Source organism: Podarcis erhardii (assembly GCF_964252035.2).
Source record: "Podarcis erhardii genome assembly, chromosome: 16".
NCBI classification, from domain to species: domain Eukaryota; kingdom Metazoa; phylum Chordata; class Lepidosauria; order Squamata; family Lacertidae; genus Podarcis; species Podarcis erhardii.
The window spans coordinates 24,731,162-24,748,845 of NC_138514.1; the positions used below are offsets into that span (position 1 = coordinate 24,731,162).

Genomic DNA, 17,684 nt, shown 5'->3' on the forward strand with positions numbered 1-17,684 from the left:
CTTCATTATTAGCTGAAAGAGACTCTCTTTATATATATTTTTTAAAAATTTAACTTCTCCCATTCCCCCCCAATATATATATATAGAGAGAGAGAGAGTCCCTTCATGCTGTTGCATTCTGAGAGCCGGGAAGTCCTGTGGACAGGAAGTGAGAAACCTGATGGTTGGTGTGATTTATACAGAAATTCCTTTCTTCCCCAGTGAGCTGGAACAGTAGGCCGATGTGTCAGTTTGCGGCTGGCTGCCTGGCTGCAAGCACCAACCATTGTTGCTCCTTTTGTCCTCCCGCCCCCATCTCCGGCAAGTGAGCCACTTCTGTTTAAAAGTGATGAATGAGGTGTTCTTCGAGCAGGGATTCAGGGGAGGCTCCTGAGGCAGCTTTACACTGCAGCGTCTTTATTCCCTTTGCCAGCTTCAGGCCTTCCCTTGTTCTTCCTCAGATGGGAGCCTTCTTTTGAGCAGCAGCAGCAGCAGCAGCAGCAGCAGGACAATAGGAGCTGCTGCTCCTGTTGCTGACTTAGCCCCCTTTGGGGGCACAGGTCCCCCCCCCCCCTTCTCCACTCTTGTTGATCATGCATGTCTCCAGGAAATCCCATGTGTGCTTCACCAAAATTACTCACCTACTTCATCTAGTTGGTGTTGGAGGCTTTCCCCTGCATCAGGAAAACTTAGGTGACACCAAATGTCCTGGAACCTTTTCTCATTAAAAAAATTGTTCAAGAGAGAGAGATGGGGAAACTGACTTGTTTGCGGTATCTGTGTGAATTAGGTGGGGTGAAGCTCCTTGGTGGAGCCTATGCGTGCATATGAAAGATCCTGGTTTCAATTCCCTAATTGAAAAATAATAATAATCTGAAGTCCCTTATCTAAGCAGACCTTGCAACGGAGGTCCTTAAATTTACCCAAGAGGGTAGAGAGGAGAGGCTGAACTCAGCTTGGAAAGCTTATTTAAAGTGCATCAGCAGAGGGCTGATGGATGCATTTTAGTTTGTGGAAGTTGTAAGCATGATTCACAAATGCACATGTAGGCAGGAAGTGCTTGAGAAGTGCATTCTCGGCACAAAACAGATTAAAACCGTTTCAGCAGAATGTGCTTTGGATTGGCAAATACAGTGGAACAGAGACAACATGGGGATGGCATTGTGTGTACAGCATCCCAAAAAGATGCCTATCTGCAGCCTTGAATGCACATTACCACACAATGTATATTCACTCACAGTCTCTAGCCTCAAGGCTTATTGTCTAAAAAAGCATGACGCATAAGGAAAATGGGTTGGGGAAGGAGGAGGAAAATCCAAATCTGGGCACTGTTTCTTTAAATTAACAAAGTTATGGTAATGAGCAGCTAAAGCCACAAGATTTCCAGAAGAGAAGGTGCCAAAAGTTGCTGGTCTTTCCACAGCACTGATAGAGAGGCCCTGCAGTCCTCCTTCTCTTCTCCTGCAGCTCAATGGAAAGGCTGCACCACATACTCAAAACCCATGGTACACAAATGTATGCTGTAAAATGCAAAGTTTTAAATGAATCAAAATACCCATTACAACAAAGAAATGCTGGCATTAATGCTGTTAAAGGTTTCAGAAGGATTCCATAGATTCTGTGATCATAGACTCACAGTTGCTGGAGCTGGTGGTGTCTGACCAGAAGCGAGACCTTGGAGTCACGAATAGCTCAGTGAAGATGTTGACCCATCATGTGACAGCTGTAAAAAAAGGCATATTGCGTGCCAGGGATTCTTAGCAAAGGAATGGAAAATAAACTGCTGATATCATAATGCTGTCACAGAAAATGTGTGGTGCACTCACTTTGGAATAGTGTCTACGGTTTTGGCTGCCTCACCTCTAAAAGGGTACTGTAGTGTTGGAATAGGGCAACCGGAATGATCAAGGGGGTGGAAGGATTCCCCAGCAAGGAAAGATTGCAGTCTTTGTGGCTTTTTAGTTTAGAGAAAAGGCAAGTAAGAGGCAACATGATAGAAGTGTATAAAAGTATGCATGGAATGCAGAAAGTGAATAGAGAAGAAAAGATTTTCTCCCTATCATAACACTAGAACTTGGGAACATCCAAAGAAGCTGACTGAGGATTCAGAGCAGACCAATAACCCCCCCCCCAGCCATAATTGGAAAAAAAAGAAGATGAGGAGCTTCACAATTCTAACTTTTGATGCTCTGGATTAGAAACAAACTTGTGGATATGTGGAAGAGGCGCATTGCTGGCTATTGTTTTCCTGAAACCTACCTAGAAGGTCTGCAAACATAAAGTCACCAAGTCTTCTGCTGCTTCTGTGGTCTTAGTCCTGCTTTTTCTATGGAGTGTGCTCTCCATAGAGAGGATCAGATACTGTAGAAGGTCTGCTCTCTTGCACTATGTAATTTGTGTCTCTCACTTCCAGGCTGCTGGGCTTGTTAACTCTGCAAGGTCAGTTCCTGCTTGTAGGCCCTTTATCCTTTCTGGAGGGCTGAATGGTTCAGTCCATGCAGCCTTTCCATTTCAGTTTAATGCCTCAAAAACGCTTACTTCAAAAGGTCCCTTCTGTTAACTACCACTCTGACCCAACCCAACTCCATTTTCCCCCTACCTGCAAACAACAGCAAGGCAGACTTTGCTATCAGATCCTGCTTGCTTATGGCCCATCCTGGCAGCACACCTCAGCTTGGAGCTTTGAACTCTCGCAAGATTTCTCCAGAGTAAACAGCTCACAGTGGCAACAGTGAAGCTGCTCTCCATCTCGTGGACTTCTTCCAAAAGGGTAGCTGCGTTAGTCTGTTGCAGCAAAAACAAAAGAGTCTTCTGTCACCTTAAAGACTAACAAATTTATTTTGGCAAAGCTCTAGACCATGAAAACCTGTGCCATTAAAAATCTCATGGGCGTGTGGCTATTCCTGGCTCTTAACCCCGCTCAGAATGCAGCTGCAGAGGGTCCTCTTTCTCCAGAATCCTGTTGTTCTCAAACTGGGCAAAGTGGAGAAGGCCAGGAAAGGCATGAAGCCAGCCAGGTTCTTGGCAGTTCCAGGTCACGCTGTCTGTAGGCAATTACACCCACCTTCCTGCTCAAGTGCAGTGATGTTTCAGACGATGGGGGTGGGGGGGCGGGAGCAGCAAATTCTTGCCTTTAAACAAAGGGTCAGGTGCATCTGAGCTGCAGCACGCCTCTTCTCTGGATGAAAAAGGCCTCTCCCTACCTAGTTTGATAAAACAGAGTTGGAGGAATGCTGTATGTTTCTCCCCCCCCCCCATCCTCTTCACTCCTCCCCCCCCCCCCATTACGGGATCCATTTGTTTTTCATGAGCTATATTTAGGTGGCACTGGCAGAACCCCCAAACTGCTGAGTCCTGTTAAATCAATATTTTTTTTCCTTAGAAGGCGGAGATCAGCATTACCAAGTAAATGGTAAATAATATTTTGGTTTAGCATAGCTGAAGGTTTTTCCACTGCAAATTCCCTCATGTCCAGCCATGGTAAATTATTCAGGTGGTAGTGGTGGTGGTTAAAGCGAAAAAGATCCTCTGCATTTTTAGGGAAGTCAAATAAAATAATAAAGGGGTCTTTGAGAGTAGCTCTTCACCCAATGTTTGTAAAGAGGTGTCACTTTGAGGTGTTTCCACTGAGGCGGCAACAGGAGGGTCCACCCAATGCCCAGAGACCTGGAGCTTCTTATGGACATTAAAGTAGCTTGTGGTGGCAAGAGCAATGCATTTCTCTCTCAAACTTTATCTGGATGTAGGAAACTTGAAAGTGGGGACAGGGACAGAAAGAGCCTGATGGAGAGGAAGACTCCCTCTTCCTCCCAGATAAGATAAGAATATCCTAGAAGAAATGGTTAAAACATTTGCTGCTACTTAGTTTAGAAAAAAACAGGTCATGGTAGATGTGTATAAAAAGATGGGAAAGTGAATAGAGATAGGCTTTTCTCCCTCTCTCATAATATGTACTATCATCTCGTAATACCGTGGGGTCATCCAACGAAACTTCACACAGCGCGTAGTTAAAACTATGGAATTTGATCCTTCAAAAAGGTAGCAATGATAAGCTTCTTGAGGCACAGCGGGAAACATGATGCTGAACTGGACTTTGTAGGTCTTTGGCCTGATCCAAGCAGCCAGGTCCTTTTTACATTCCTGCATTAAGCTGAGGTGCAGTGAGCACACATTGGCTCGAGACAGTGATTCTCTTTTTCCGTGCACTTCTTTCGGAAGGAGTATCTGTCTTTGTTCGTGGCAGGTGTATGCTCATTCCATTCTCTTTTCCTTCTTATTCTCTTTTATCGCTGAAAGGGGATCCAACTGCTTCTGCAGACTTCTGCTGTGCTTTAGAAGAAACTGCTGACACTGGTGGTGCTTATCATCTTTCTTTCCACTCTCTCAAAGCCTGGCTCTATCTGCAGGAGAGCAGCTATTCAGGGTGGGATCTGGGAATACAGGGAAGTGAGAGCAGGTGAGTTGCTGAATGCTGGAGAAGCTGAAACTTTGTCCCATCAAGCATCTCCCATTACAAAGTGCTTATTCCACTCCATTACACGGGTTCTGACCTGGCATCTGTTCTAGGGTGGCTAGAAGCTCAGGTTTAGCAATATTTCTCTTAATCTAAGGTAGCTGTTGGTTTTGCAAAGAGCTCTGCTTTGATGCAGTTGTTTTGCTTGTTTGTTTATACAAATAATGTATCTGGCCTTTCTCCCCCCGAAATGATACTTCCAGTGTAAGAACAAACACAAAAATAAAATTAACAGCAAACCCCCCCCCCATTTAATGCCAACACAATTCAAGTCTAAAGCAGGGGGAAGGCAGGGCTAGCAATTAATAAAATTAAAGAGCAACAGAAGAAAAGTTTCCTTTAAAGAGAGCAACCTTCAAGCACTGTCAGGAGCCGAGATGCTGGGAGTTGCAGGCCAACAGCATATAAAGGACCTGAGGTTGAAGAGCCCTGATAACTTCTGCAACACAGACAGGGCTCTGCGGCTGAGGAAGCCATATTGCATGTTGCCACAAACCACACAGAGCAACAGAACACACTAAAGGGCCACCACAGCTCCTCTTAAAGGATGCACAGATTCACATGGGAGGAGACGGTCCTTTAAAACTGATAAACAGCACATTGAGGAACGGCTAAGGGAGCTGGGCATGTTTAGCCTGGAGAAGAGGAGGTTAAGGGGTGATATGATAGCCATGTTCAAATTTATAAAAGGATGTCACATAGAGGAGGGAGAAAGGTTGTTTTCTGCTGCTCCAGAGAAGTGGACACGGAGCAATGGTTCCAAACTACAAGAAAGAAGATTCCACCTAAACATTAGGAAGAACTTCCTGACAGTAAGAGCTGTTCGACAGTGGAATTTGCTGCCAAGGAGTGTGGTGGAGTCTCCTCCTTTGGAGGTCTTTAAGCAGAGGCTTGACAACCATATGTCAGGAGTGCTCTGATGGTGTTTCCTGCTTGGCAGGGGGTTGGACTCGATGGCCCTTGTGGTCTCTTCCAACTCTATGATTCTATGAGTTGCACTTGCAAATGAACTTGCAGGCAGCACAGCTGATACTGCAAAGAGGTCAGGATTTTAGCAGCATAATTTATCATCGGTTGAAGCTTCCAAGAGATTTTTAGGAACAGCCCCACACAGAGCATGCTACAACTCAAATCAAGATGCAATTGATGCATTCAGGATCACGTCCATTGTAAATCGCAAGTGAAACTGAGCCGTGTAGCAGTCAAATACTAGTGTAAGGGTTTTCCTTCCCTGCTCCCCTCCTCTCTTGCCACATTTTCACTATGGCTGGGGCAGCTCCCCAAACAAGGGCTGCGCCACCCCCACTGCCACCCTGGGTAGGTGACACTAGTAGTTACTCCCTCTAACTGGGAGTAACTCACTTGCTTTCCAGGGATGGTGGGGGAACCCTCTCAACAAGGCAATCTTGGGAGAAGAGGTATGGCAGCCAGTGGGCTGGCCTTGAGAAGACCTTCCACCCCGGAGGCATCTGCCAGACCAGCAGAATGTGTGCAGGTCCTCACAAGTGCAAAACAGCTATGGTTTCTGCACCTCCAGTTGAGTCCCCAACAACTGTACATTACATCCTTCTCCCCCTGCCCCCACAATACAAAAATTCCTGCATTTGGGGTTGAGGAAGGGGGTGTGTGTGTTGGAAGTGTGGAAACAGAGTGGACATTCCTCTCCTAGCTGAAACTAGGGCAGCAATTCTGAGCAGTGCCCACTAAGTCATCCATTTTGCTGGAAGCCTCCTCAGTCCCTGGAACAGTTGTAGGTTGGGTCTGCCCCAGGAGGGGATTCTGGCCAGAAGCGGCCCCACTTATCCATGCAGAGGTGCCCCTCAGCCCCTGTCACACTGGGCTTTTTTCTTGAGAACAGCCTCTGCAGCAAGCCCCAAGTTTTGCTCTGCTCAGGAGGCTCCAAGATGCCCCGCGTTTCTCTCCTATTTATTTATTTCTGTTGGGAATGTAATAAAACTCCGTCAGGAAATGGAGCTGGTTCCATGAAATTCTCCGCAGCCCACTGCTGGGAAGGCCAGACAAGGAGCCACTTTGTGTGAGGAGGAGGAGAGGCTTTGCTGCCAGGACCAGCCTCTAGGCTGGGAGTTATTGGGGGGGGGGCAGCAGCAGGGGGGAATGTGGGGATAGGCAAAGAAAGAAGAATCTGTGCTGCTGAACTGTAGCCGAACCCCACCCCAACTCCTCTTAACCCGCCCCAGGCCTTACCACTGCTGCTGGATGAACCCCTGAGCAGGAGCTCAAGTCCGCAAGGTAGCAGCAGGGAAAGTTACAGTGAACAGCCTTGTGTGAGGGGCCTTGGATATTTATGATGTCAAAAGCCAACCTGCTTGCCACTAGGGGAATTCCAGAGGGAAGGATAAGAGCCTGGTTGCCCCCTGGGTCATCAAGCTGGCCAAAAGGGACTTGAGGCAAATGTCCGCCGTGCGGATGCCACCAGAAATGGTGTCCCTGTGCCTAGCCCTCAGTCTCCATGCCCTGGCTGTATTTCGTGGGAGCATCTGGGAGGGAGAAGCGGGTGCAGGTTTGCAGCAGGGTGGGGCAGATCGCATGGCAAGCACTTGGGAATCATCACAAGAGGGCAGCCAATTCCTGGCACTCTCAGAGACTTGACACTCTCAGAGGCCACATTTCTGGAGAGTGTCCCAGAAGGAGATAGCTGTGCCACTATGGCCCTAGTTTAACAGGAGGGGGGGAAGAGCTAATAAAAGCGTTTCCCCCCACCCCCCGCTACTCAGCAAGCAATATGGTTAGCTGTAAAATAATGATTAGCAGGGGGAGGAAGCATGTGAGCCCTGCTTAATATTGAGGGCAAGAAATTCATAGAACAGAATCTTAGAATTGTAGAGCTGATAGCTTGTCTTTAGAAGCACTGCTGCCTCCAACTGTGGAGGCAGGGCATAGCCATCCAGGCTAGTAGCCATTGATAGCCCTCTCCTCCACGAATGTGCCTGATCCTCTCCTAAAGCCATCCAAGGTGGTGCTCATCACTGCCTACTGCAGAAGCAGGTTGCCTCGTTTAACTATGCACTGCGTGAATGAGTCCTTCCTTTTATATGTCCTCAATCTTCCAACATTAGGTAATAATAGACATAGGGCTTGTCCACACCAGAGCAAATTGTGGACTTGCCTTGGCTGGTCTTCCCATTAAGTAGGAGTGTCCAAGTGACATCATCCCCATCCTGGATCTTTTCCCCTTTAAGGGAGGGGGTTTTCGATCCTCAGAATGTCTAAATTGGGGGGAAACCCTGTCTTTAAAGCGGGAAAGGTTCCGGACGATATGGAGGTGCAGCCCACATTTTGGTCCCACGTGGACAAACCCTTAGAGCCAAGCTACAGGATGGAATGGGCTGCAGTTCAGCGGCAGAACACCCGCTTGGCATGCAGAAGGTCCCAGGCTCAATCCGCAATGGCATCTAGGTAGGACTGGAATAGACTCCCTATTTGAAGCCCGGGAGGGATCCTGCCAGTCCACTCGGTGTGGATAATACTGAAACAGGTGGACCAGGGATTTGATGCAGGGTAAGGCAGCTTCCCAAGAACCACATGGGTGCAGCTTTTGTTGGGCCAACAGTTGCCCAGGAAATCTTACCACCACCCAGCAGACCAAACATCCCCCAGCAGGTGCCCTTGGATGCTTCGGACTACAGCCCTCAGCCATACAATGGTGGGAGTTATCATCCAAAACCTCCAAGGGGCACCAGCTTGGGGAAGGAGGCCATAGATTATTTGGCCTGGCGCATCTGTACGACACTACACACTTAAGCTGGCAGGAAAGTCATTCCTTTTTCCCATGGAACCCTCCCAGTTGCAGTTCTGCGAAGGAGGGCTAGGAATCTCATCGGAGAAACCTTAGCATATAGACCACCATTCCCAAGATTCTTTGGGTGGTGCTATGGCTGCTTAACGGGACGCGGGTGGCGCTGTGGTCTAAACAGAGCCTAGGGCTTGCCGATCAGAAGGTCGGCAGTTCGAAACTGCGCGACGGGGTGAGCTCCCGTTGCTCGGTCCCTGCTCCTGCCAACCTAGCAGTTCGAAAGCACGTCAAGTGCAAGTAGATAAATAGGTACCACTCTGGCAGGAAGGTAAACGGCATTTCTGTGTGCTGCTCTGGTTTACCAGAAGCTGCCTAGTCCTGCTGGCCACGTGACCTGGAAGCTGTCTGTGGACATACGCCAGCTCCCTTAATGGTCAGGGGTCCCTTTACCTTTTACCTTTTATGGCTGCTTGCAAAGCCAGGGTGAGGCTGTGGTGTTTTTCCTGGGGCTCCCCAAGATGTGCTAAAGTGAGAGAGGGAGTCTCCGCTCGGAAGAGAACCCAAGCCTCTAAAGCAAGCAAGTTGAATAAAGGCGCCTTATCACCCAGGGCGGGTGAAGCGGTGGATGGGCACAGAATCTGATTTCACCTCCTGACGGCGAAGCCCAGAGGCCAGCCGTGGGCGCACTCAGCCCCCTTGACAGAGGAGCCCTTTCAGCTCCGTTTAGATTGGAAAAGGGCCCCCGGCAGAGCTAAGCCAAAGTTCCTGCAGGACCTTTTTAACTGGGCTCCGAGCACAATTGGCCTTTCAGGTGAGGCGTGAGCTGTGGAGGGAAGAAAAACACCGCACTTTCCAGGGAGCCTGGTGAGAGGGAAAACAAGGGAGCAACTGGAAGGGGCCAGCTGGTTGGCAGAGCAGAGAGCCTCCTCAGCTGGGGGGGGGGGGCTGGCGAGGAAATGGAGCTCTACCTCGGGAAGGTAAAAAACGCAGCAGGCTGCCTCAAAGGATTCTGCAGGCTTGGTCTGGCTCTGTCCTGCAGTGTTTTTTACAGCTCTAGGGATTCTTTTTGGGGGGTGGGGGTGCGCTTTGCATACAAAGCAATGTATAAGGGGAATGGCTCAGGTTGACCTTCCTGCCCAATTTAGCTCTCACAGCTGCTAGAATTACTAAGGCTGCTGCTGCTGCACACAGGAATACTGAGAGGCCTCTCAGCACAGCCTCAGCAAGGGGGTGGGGTGGGGTGGGGGGGTTGATGTGGCTGAAAAAACCCAAGGCCGGTCCCACCAGGGGGTGCCTTGTGCCAGCAGCCAGGGGTCAGCTGCACACGCTCCGGCCTGACTCGGAGCCCCCTGTTTATTCCTCATTTTATTAATAACACACAGGAAGAGTGGAAGAAAAGGGCCTCCCTGAGTTGCCAGAGGTGGCAGGAAAGCAAGGCTGGCAGAATTAAGTGGTCTCTTTGTGCAGGAGCAGCAAACCGGAGGACTAGGTGCCCCTTTTCATGGCCTCTTCTCACCTCCAAATGTCTTTTAAGAGAAAGAAGTTCCACTTCAGGGCTGGGAAACCAGGAGTCAGACTTTACCTTTTTGCTCCAGGTGCAGAAATGTCCAAGGTTGCTGGCTGTTTCAGGAGAGCAGGAAAATGCTCCTGAATATCAGTTGCTGGAAACCACAGGAGGGGAGAGGGCTCTTGTGCTCTGGTCCTGCTTGCTGGTATTCACAAGGAGCATCTGGTCAGCCTCTGTGAGAACAGGACGTTGGACTAGAAGGGCCCCTGGCCTGATCCAGCAAGGCTCTTCTTAGGTTCTCAACACAGAGTTTTGCAACTGCTTTAGGAGTACAAAGTCCATCTGCCCCATTCCTTAGAAGACCAGCTCTGTTTGGAGCCAACGTAATAGCAAATCCCTGAAGGGATGCACAAAGACCCTTGGCATAACATTTTGGAACCTATGCCTCTTTGAAATTGTTGCCTTCCTCTTGTCACAAGTTCTAGACCCAGGAAACATCCACAGACAGGACTTTCACCTTGTGAGAATTCAGCTTATCAGGTGGTATAGAAACAGTTTTAATAAATAAACAAATTACCGCATTGAGGTTTGTTGGTGTTGTGTTTTTTTTACAATTAAGTGGTATATAAATTTCATGAAACAAACAAACAAATCTTGCTCCCAAAGAGTCCAAAGATTTCACACTTCCACAATTCAGAAAGTTGCACAAGAACCTTGATGCTGAAAGCAAGAACATTTGGCGTCCATCTTGGCTAATGATGGACCTCTTACAGGTGTGGAATAAATTCTAGGGTCCAACAGAAACTGGGCAGCTGAGAGGCACTCTGCCCATACTCAGGGAACCTCTATCTTCCTTCTTAGGCCCCACATTTCAGAGAGCAGTTTGGACCATTCCCAGGGACTGGGATTCATGGTATGGAAACATACTCTGTATTCTGTGCAGTTGGAAAGCTCTGTGGTTGATGCAGCTTCAGGAAACGCTTTACACTGGTATCTGGACCCCTATGTTGTTTCTGTGCAATTCAGGTAACTAGGAAATGTAAGAGGTCCCTTTGCTTAGCACACAATTGCCACTGGGCTCTCTTACTCCTCTGCCCTCCTGCTTCTGCCCCAGAGTCTCTTTCTGATCACCTCTTTCTTTCCCTGCCCCACAGCATTGTTCCCAGGTGCTGCCTCTTGTTTACCTGTCCTGCCACCTGCCTGTCCGCAGAGAACCTGATCTGCAGGGCAGCCTAGCGTTGCTTCCAAAGCTGTCCTCCCAGCTCAGCTTTCCTTCCCAGTGCCAGGACGTTACAGGAAATGCCAGTGAGCTTAACACGCCCCCTGGCATAAAAATAACGGCAGCTTGGATTTATGGCTGGCGGAGCTGCAAAGTCCTGCATTCAGTTCTCCTCTCATTGGGCTCCCATGAGGAACACCTGGCCGAGGGGACAGAGAACCACCTGAGCTGCCTGGAGCTGCCCTAACTGTCCATTCTGCAGCCAGGATAACCCTTTCAGGCCACATGCTCCGTCCCACATTATCCCTCAGAGTTGCTGCAACGCTGCGGCTGAGAGAATGAGCTGTGAACCAAAAACAAAGGAAGCTGCCTTATACTGAGTCAGACCATTGGTCCATCTAGCTCAATATTGTCCACTCTGACTGGCAGTGCCTCTTTGGGGTTTCCCAGAAGCACTGACTTCCCCTGTTGGACACAGACACTTTGCCTGGAAGGGCCAATGGAGTGGCTTGGGTCCAGCAAAGCAGGAGCTTTGTTCTGTAGTATTTGGAGTTGAGCTGGGTAGCCATTCTGTGACTGTCAGGAGCCTCTCTCTGGCAGGCAGGAAATCCACTGGTGCAGTTTTTCCTACCCCAGTATCTTTTTGGGGGGGCGGGGGAAGCTTCTCTGTTTGTTTTATGTGGCACAGAACAAAGCTGATGAGGCAGCAAATCTCAGCTCTGCCTGGAATGTGTGCTTGTTTCTCAAAGGTTTATCTTGCATATGCTGTAGGATGGGGTGATGGTAGAGGACTGCAGACTGCTGGATGTTGGATGATTTTGTTTGTTTGATTGATTGAATTTCTATCCTACCTTTTCATCCAAGGAGCTTAAAGAAGCATACATAGTCCCCTGCATTTTCTCCCCACAACAACCCTGTGAGGTAGGCTAGGCTGAAAGGCAGTGACTGGCCCCCAAGGTCACACCCAGGGAACTTCATGGCTGAGTGGGATATTTGAACCCTAGTCTCCCAGCTCCTAGTTGACACTCTAAACACACACACACACACACACACACACACACACACACACACACACACACACCTGCAGTCCAGCCCACAGTCTTGGAGCTGAGAGGTTGCCATTGTGTTCTGCTGCATATGAAGACCAGGACACAGAGCCCTCCAGCTCTTTTGGACCACCTGACCCAGCCAGCACAGCTGTAGCTGTGAATCGTGCATTGCACAGGATTGGGCTAAATGACCCTTTGGGTCCTTTCAGTCTACAATTATATACAGTGGTACCTCGGGCTAAGAGCTTAATTCGTTTTGGAGGCCCATTCTTAACCTAAAACTGTTCTTAACCCGAGGTACCACTTTCTCTAATGGGGCCTCGTGGTGCCACCGTGCCGATGCCATGCGATTCCTGTTCTCATCCTGAAGCAAAGTTCTTAACCCGAGGTACTATTTCTGGGTTAGCAGAGTCTGTAACCTGAAGCGTTTGTAACCCAAGGTACCACTGTAATCCTATGAGATACTGGGACCAATTGGAGTGCACAGCCATGCTGCCCAGGGGCTGATGGGAGTTGTAGTCCGGAAGAGCGGGAGGGCACCTGACTGCCCTAGATTATTGTGGCTTTGCCTTGCCTTCTGAGTTCAGGATCCTTGCTTTCTCTTCCTTCCTCCTCCCTCCTCTGCATAAGCTTGCTGGCTCCTCACAGAGCACTGCCTCTGGTAGTAGCCCTTTGAAACTTGAACCCCTCCCAGCCTCTCTCTCCATCTATTTCTGTGAAATTCCAGAGGAAGATAAATTTATCTCCCAAGGATCAATCTGAACAAGTTCTTCCACCTCAGCTAGAGCTCCCTCGCTATGAGTGTGATGGATGCAGCTCAAGCTGGGGCAGGTGCAGACATTTCTGGAGGGGCAAAGCTCCTCCCTAGGGCCAGTTTTGGGCTGCTAGGGGTCTGGAGTGCCATCACAGGCATTCATTCAGGGGCTGGCTTGACTGGGGTCCCCACAGCCCATCCCACCAACTTTATCCATCTGCCCAACTCTTGTCCACCAAGTTGGAGCAGCCAGGCTCCTCCTTCCCCTGCAGACTCAACAAATCTTTGGCATCAATCAGTGTTGGCCAAGTGTAAGTCATAGGAACCAGCCTTGTGCTGAGTCAGACTTGCGCTGAGCCTTGTGCTGAGTCAGAATGACTCGCCCCTGGCTGGCAGCATTGGCTCTCCATTGAGGCAGAGGTCCTTTGGCCAACCCTACCTGGAGATGCTGCCAGGGACTGAACCTGGGACCTTCTGCATGCGAAACAGCTTCTCTGCCACCGGGTTGCTGCCAATCCCTGTTAAGTCAGGAGGGCAGGCAGAGGGTGTTGCCATATGGACAAGGATGGGATGGCTTTTCTCTGCTTTATATCCTGTCTCAGATGCGACATTTGAAGGCCTGCAGCACGAAATCATTGCGGGTTTGTTCCAATGGATATGTAAAATGCAGGAGTCCTCCTGCATTATCACCTCTTTGGATGCCTGGCCCAGAGTCCTCTTCCCCCCCCTGTTGTTGTTGGCATCCATGTGTCTTGAGAGACAATGAAGTGTGGCTCTGGGGGGTGGTCAAACTGCTGCATTACCAGCACTAAAGTGACCTCCCTGGGGCACAGAGGTCCTGGGCTGCCCGGATGACAAGACCCCCCTCTTGGTCTCGCTGATGTGGTCCAAAGGAAGTCAAAGCAATATGTTTGGCACTAGCGTGGCTGCAGGAGTTGCCAGAAGGAGGCATGCAAGGCACCATCTTAGGGACTCCACTCTGTATTTGTTACTCCTTAGCCTCCCGAAGGCATCCCAAAAGGTAGCGGAGGTTTAGGACCAGAGTTTTCCTTCTAGATGAGCTACCTTCCCAGGTTGATAAGCCCCATCTGCCCCTCACTTCCCTCGACAGCACATTCAGACACCACCTTCTTGGTCATTGGGCCCACTGTTGGTCTCATCGCTCAATGTTCTGAAGCCTGGCTTCGCATGCAGAGGAAGCCCCTAACTTCCAAGGATTTGAGACCCATTGGCTACCCTCCCCTGGTTTAGCTGGTCAGTCAAAACCATTCCTAGGGTGTGCCCCCTGTCTCATGCTGACAGCTTTTAGGAGCCACAGGTGAGTGCAGGCTGGGGACCAAACTACCCCAGAAGAAGCACAAAGTGTTCCCCAGAAGAGGTACCACCTTTCCCCTAACACCCCATACACCCCACCCCCCTCTTATTTATAGGTGCTCGCTCTTCCTGGCATTCTGTTGCTTGCCACTATGCTCTCATTGGAAAACATGGGAAGCTGTCTTATGCTGTCAGACGCTTGGAGTCTTTCTTGCTCAGCATTGTCTGCACTGACTGGCAGCAGCTTTCCAAGGTCTCAGCCCTATCTGGAAATGCCATCAGGGAGACTGAAGCTCCTGTATGCAAGGCAGCTGAGCTACAGCCTTTCCATCCTTTGGTTCTGGCCGTCTGGTACCTCTTCTGGCCATGCCACCTTGCTTCTGCTTGTACTGTGCTATTGCCTCCCTCTTTTCCTTCCTCCCACCAATATTCCTCAGGACGCTGTCAAAAGGGGGCAAAGAGCAGGGCTGGATAACACAAGGGCCTCAGTCTGCAGGCTTGCTGGAGGCAGATGGAAGAGGCTCGGCCTCCTTCCTCTCAACTCCAATGCATGGCTCTGCCGGGATGCCTCCCCGTCCAATCCTCCCTCCTTTCCACGTGCAGGTTTCCAAGCCCAACCGGCAGGGAGGAAGTGAGCTGCTGCACAGGCGCCAGGAACCACAGTCTCCCGGCTTCCTGAGATACAGCCTTGCCTGCGTCTGCTGCCCCTTCCATCCCAAAAGGACTCTGGGCAGGCTCCCCGTCCGAGTTCTATGCCTCCTTTCTTCTGTCTATTGATATTGGAATCCCTTCCAGGGCTACGAAGAAAGGTGATCTGTCCCTCCACCGAGAGCATTTTGCCTTTCCCCGAAAGACTTCCAAGCCTGGCGAAGGGAGGGTTGCCGATGGGAAAGGGGCCATTTCAGCAAGCAAAAAACTGGGCTGCTCCCCTGAGACGGGTTGTACATGCAGCCAAGACCCTCTCTAGAGCACCTTTTCCCAACCTGAAGTTCTCCAGATACTTTGGACTGCAACCCTATCAGCCCCAAGGCAATGATTTGCCTGTGGAGCAGTTATATGGCAAGGAGCATCACCCATGCTGCACTCATCCTGACTTGCTTGCAAGGTGCTTATATGTCTCCCTGTTTGTCCCACACTTTTTAAATACTTGATGGTCTGGAGGCAACCTTTGTCTTCAAAGGTTGAGCTGGTTTCAGGGGCTCTGAGCCAGGAAGAAAAGCTGCTTCTGGAAACAGCCTCTGAGTGGTGAGATAGAGATGGACGATGACGTGAAAAGCAAGTGTGTAAAAGAAGGAGTGTCAACAAGTGAGGCTGGTCACACTCAGGCCCAGGTACAGTCCAGGAGCCCTTGCTGCCCCTGTTTTCCCTGCAAGCCCCGCAGCTCATCCTGCTGCCCACCACCCTTTTAGAGGGTTACTAGGTCTGGTTGGGGCCTCCTGGTGTTGTCCCAGCAGCCAGGATGTGTCTGGAGATGTGTGCCAGCAGCCATAGGGCCAGCTTCCTTCTGAGATGGCTCCTGCCTAAGGATAGGGCAACTCACATAGGAGCAGAGACAGTTAACATTTGGAGCTAGATGAAAAGGGTTAGTAGCCCAGCAGCAAGCAAGGGAGGGGGGCCAGCAACCTCCCTCAGCCTTGGGCTCCTATCCCCCACCCATGCATTTGGGGAGCAGCCCCTTTGAAAGGGTCCCAAGGGGATGTGTTGTGTATGAATGATGATGGTCCACCACTCTGTGCCTTGCCTGATAGCCTGGCTTGCGAGTTTAAAAGCGCGCATTGACTCTGAAAGCCACATGATTACTCTTGGCCAAGCCTTGGTGCCTCTGGCCAAGAGCAACAGTTTTACATATTAAAGCTAAATTAAATTAAAAGGCATGCATTTTGTGTTTGTGTGTCGTCAGGAGCCTGTTAACTCTTGCCTGCCTCAGCAACGCACAACTTTCAGAGAGGGGCAGAGAGGGTTGGTCTCCGGCAGCTAGAAGATCAAAGACTAGTGGAAGCGCTTCCTCACTCCAGTCCGTGGAAGTTTATGCCATTGTTACCATGCATGGCAGCCTCCAGAGCAAATAGTGGTTTTCAGGGGTCCCCGCACATTCCCCGGGGTGGTTTCCTTTGAATGATGTCACTGGAGAGACTTGCAGTATTTCTGTGATGCAGTCCAGCAGCTTCCTAGGGAAACATCCAATAGCCTCAGAGAACCTGTCAGGACACTGTGGCTCCAGAAGTGCTCATCTGCTGCCCTCTTCAATATACACATAGGCAACTCAGAATCATAGAACTGGAAAGGATCCTAAGAGTCATCTAGTCCAACCTCCTGCAATGCAGCACTTCAGGGATACTATCTGACAGACCTGACATATTTTGCCATGCTTGAAACATCTCTATTTATTTAGTTCCTGTGGCTTATTAGTTTATTAATCACATTTATATCCCACCTTTTCTTCCCCTCCCAAAAGGTCAAGGTGGCTCATGTGATTCTCTCCTTTCCCCCATTTTATCCTCACAATAACCCTGTGAGGTAGGCTTAAGCCCAGAGACAGTGATTGGCCTGTGAGTTTCATGGCTGAGTGGAGATTTGAACCTGGGTCTCCCACGTTCAGCCCCAGGGAAGCCAACATGATACCCTCCAGATGTGGATGGGCTCTTATAAGTCCCATTCGTTCCAGCATGGCCAAGGGTGATGGGAAGTTTTGCAGTCCAGCAACATCTGCAGGGGACCAAGTTAGCTACCCCTGCTGAAACCACAGCATGCTCCAAGGCTTTGAAACTCCCTCCCTAGCGAAGTCAGACTGGCTCCCTCCTTGCTGTCCTTCTGCCAGCAAGTGAAGACAGGCCTTTGGGAACTGACTGTGTTGGTTTTTTAAGGAAAGGACTTTTAATACCGCTGCTCTGCTTCTATTCTCTGCATTTTAATTTTAAATTGCTTTCATTCTGTTTTTTAATGGTTATCTTTTATACATGCTTAGCTTTTAGTATTTCTTCTGTGTTGCTTTAAGGCACCTTGAGTCCCTGTCTGTGGAAAAGGAATAATAATAGTAGTAGTAGTAGTAGTGGTGGTGGTGGTTTTCCAATTCCCCCCCTCAAAAAAAAAATAGTGTTTATCTTTGCAATGTTATCTTCATTGCATGAAGTACCCAGGAATGTTTTTGGACCCACTTTTTTCAGCAGGACAGAATGACTTTATCCGTCCCACCTGATCCATGGGATGGCGCCATATTTGAATCTGACAGGAGAAGGCGAGAGAAAAGCAGGTCCTCAGTTGCTTCCCAGCATCAGGTGTCCTAGGTGCTTTCAAAAGACTCGCCCTGCCCACCTGCCGGCTTGCTTACTCAGCTCCCTGCTTGACTTGCAGATTTCTGAATAAACAGCTTATAACAAAAGGTGTCCTTGGTCTCCATTGTTCTCTCTCTTCAAGGAAACTGCATTCCCCTGAACTGAGATGTTGCCTTTTGTGTGCCTGTGGAGTGGACACCACAGGGTCTCTGACAGCTGCCATAGTCACTCAACCAGGCTTTGAAATCAACATAGCCGGACATGTTTCTCTGGGGTCCGTCCAACAGGCAGAGATGCCTTTGCTGCTGGTAGCCAGTTCGTCC

At 49.6% G+C, this 17,684-nt stretch overlaps 1 long non-coding RNA gene across 1 annotated transcript; it reads right to left on the reverse strand.

Moving 5' to 3' along the window:
* Positions 1-1,130: 1,130 nt before the first annotated feature.
* LOC309331174 lies at positions 1,131-5,710 on the reverse strand. The gene is made up of 4 exons (XR_014151751.1): positions 5,492-5,710; positions 2,579-5,103; positions 1,616-1,702; positions 1,131-1,499 (listed from the first exon to the last, which is right to left on the reverse strand). It is a non-coding gene; the product is annotated as an uncharacterized lncRNA (long non-coding RNA).
* Positions 5,711-17,684: the final 11,974 nt, after the last annotated feature.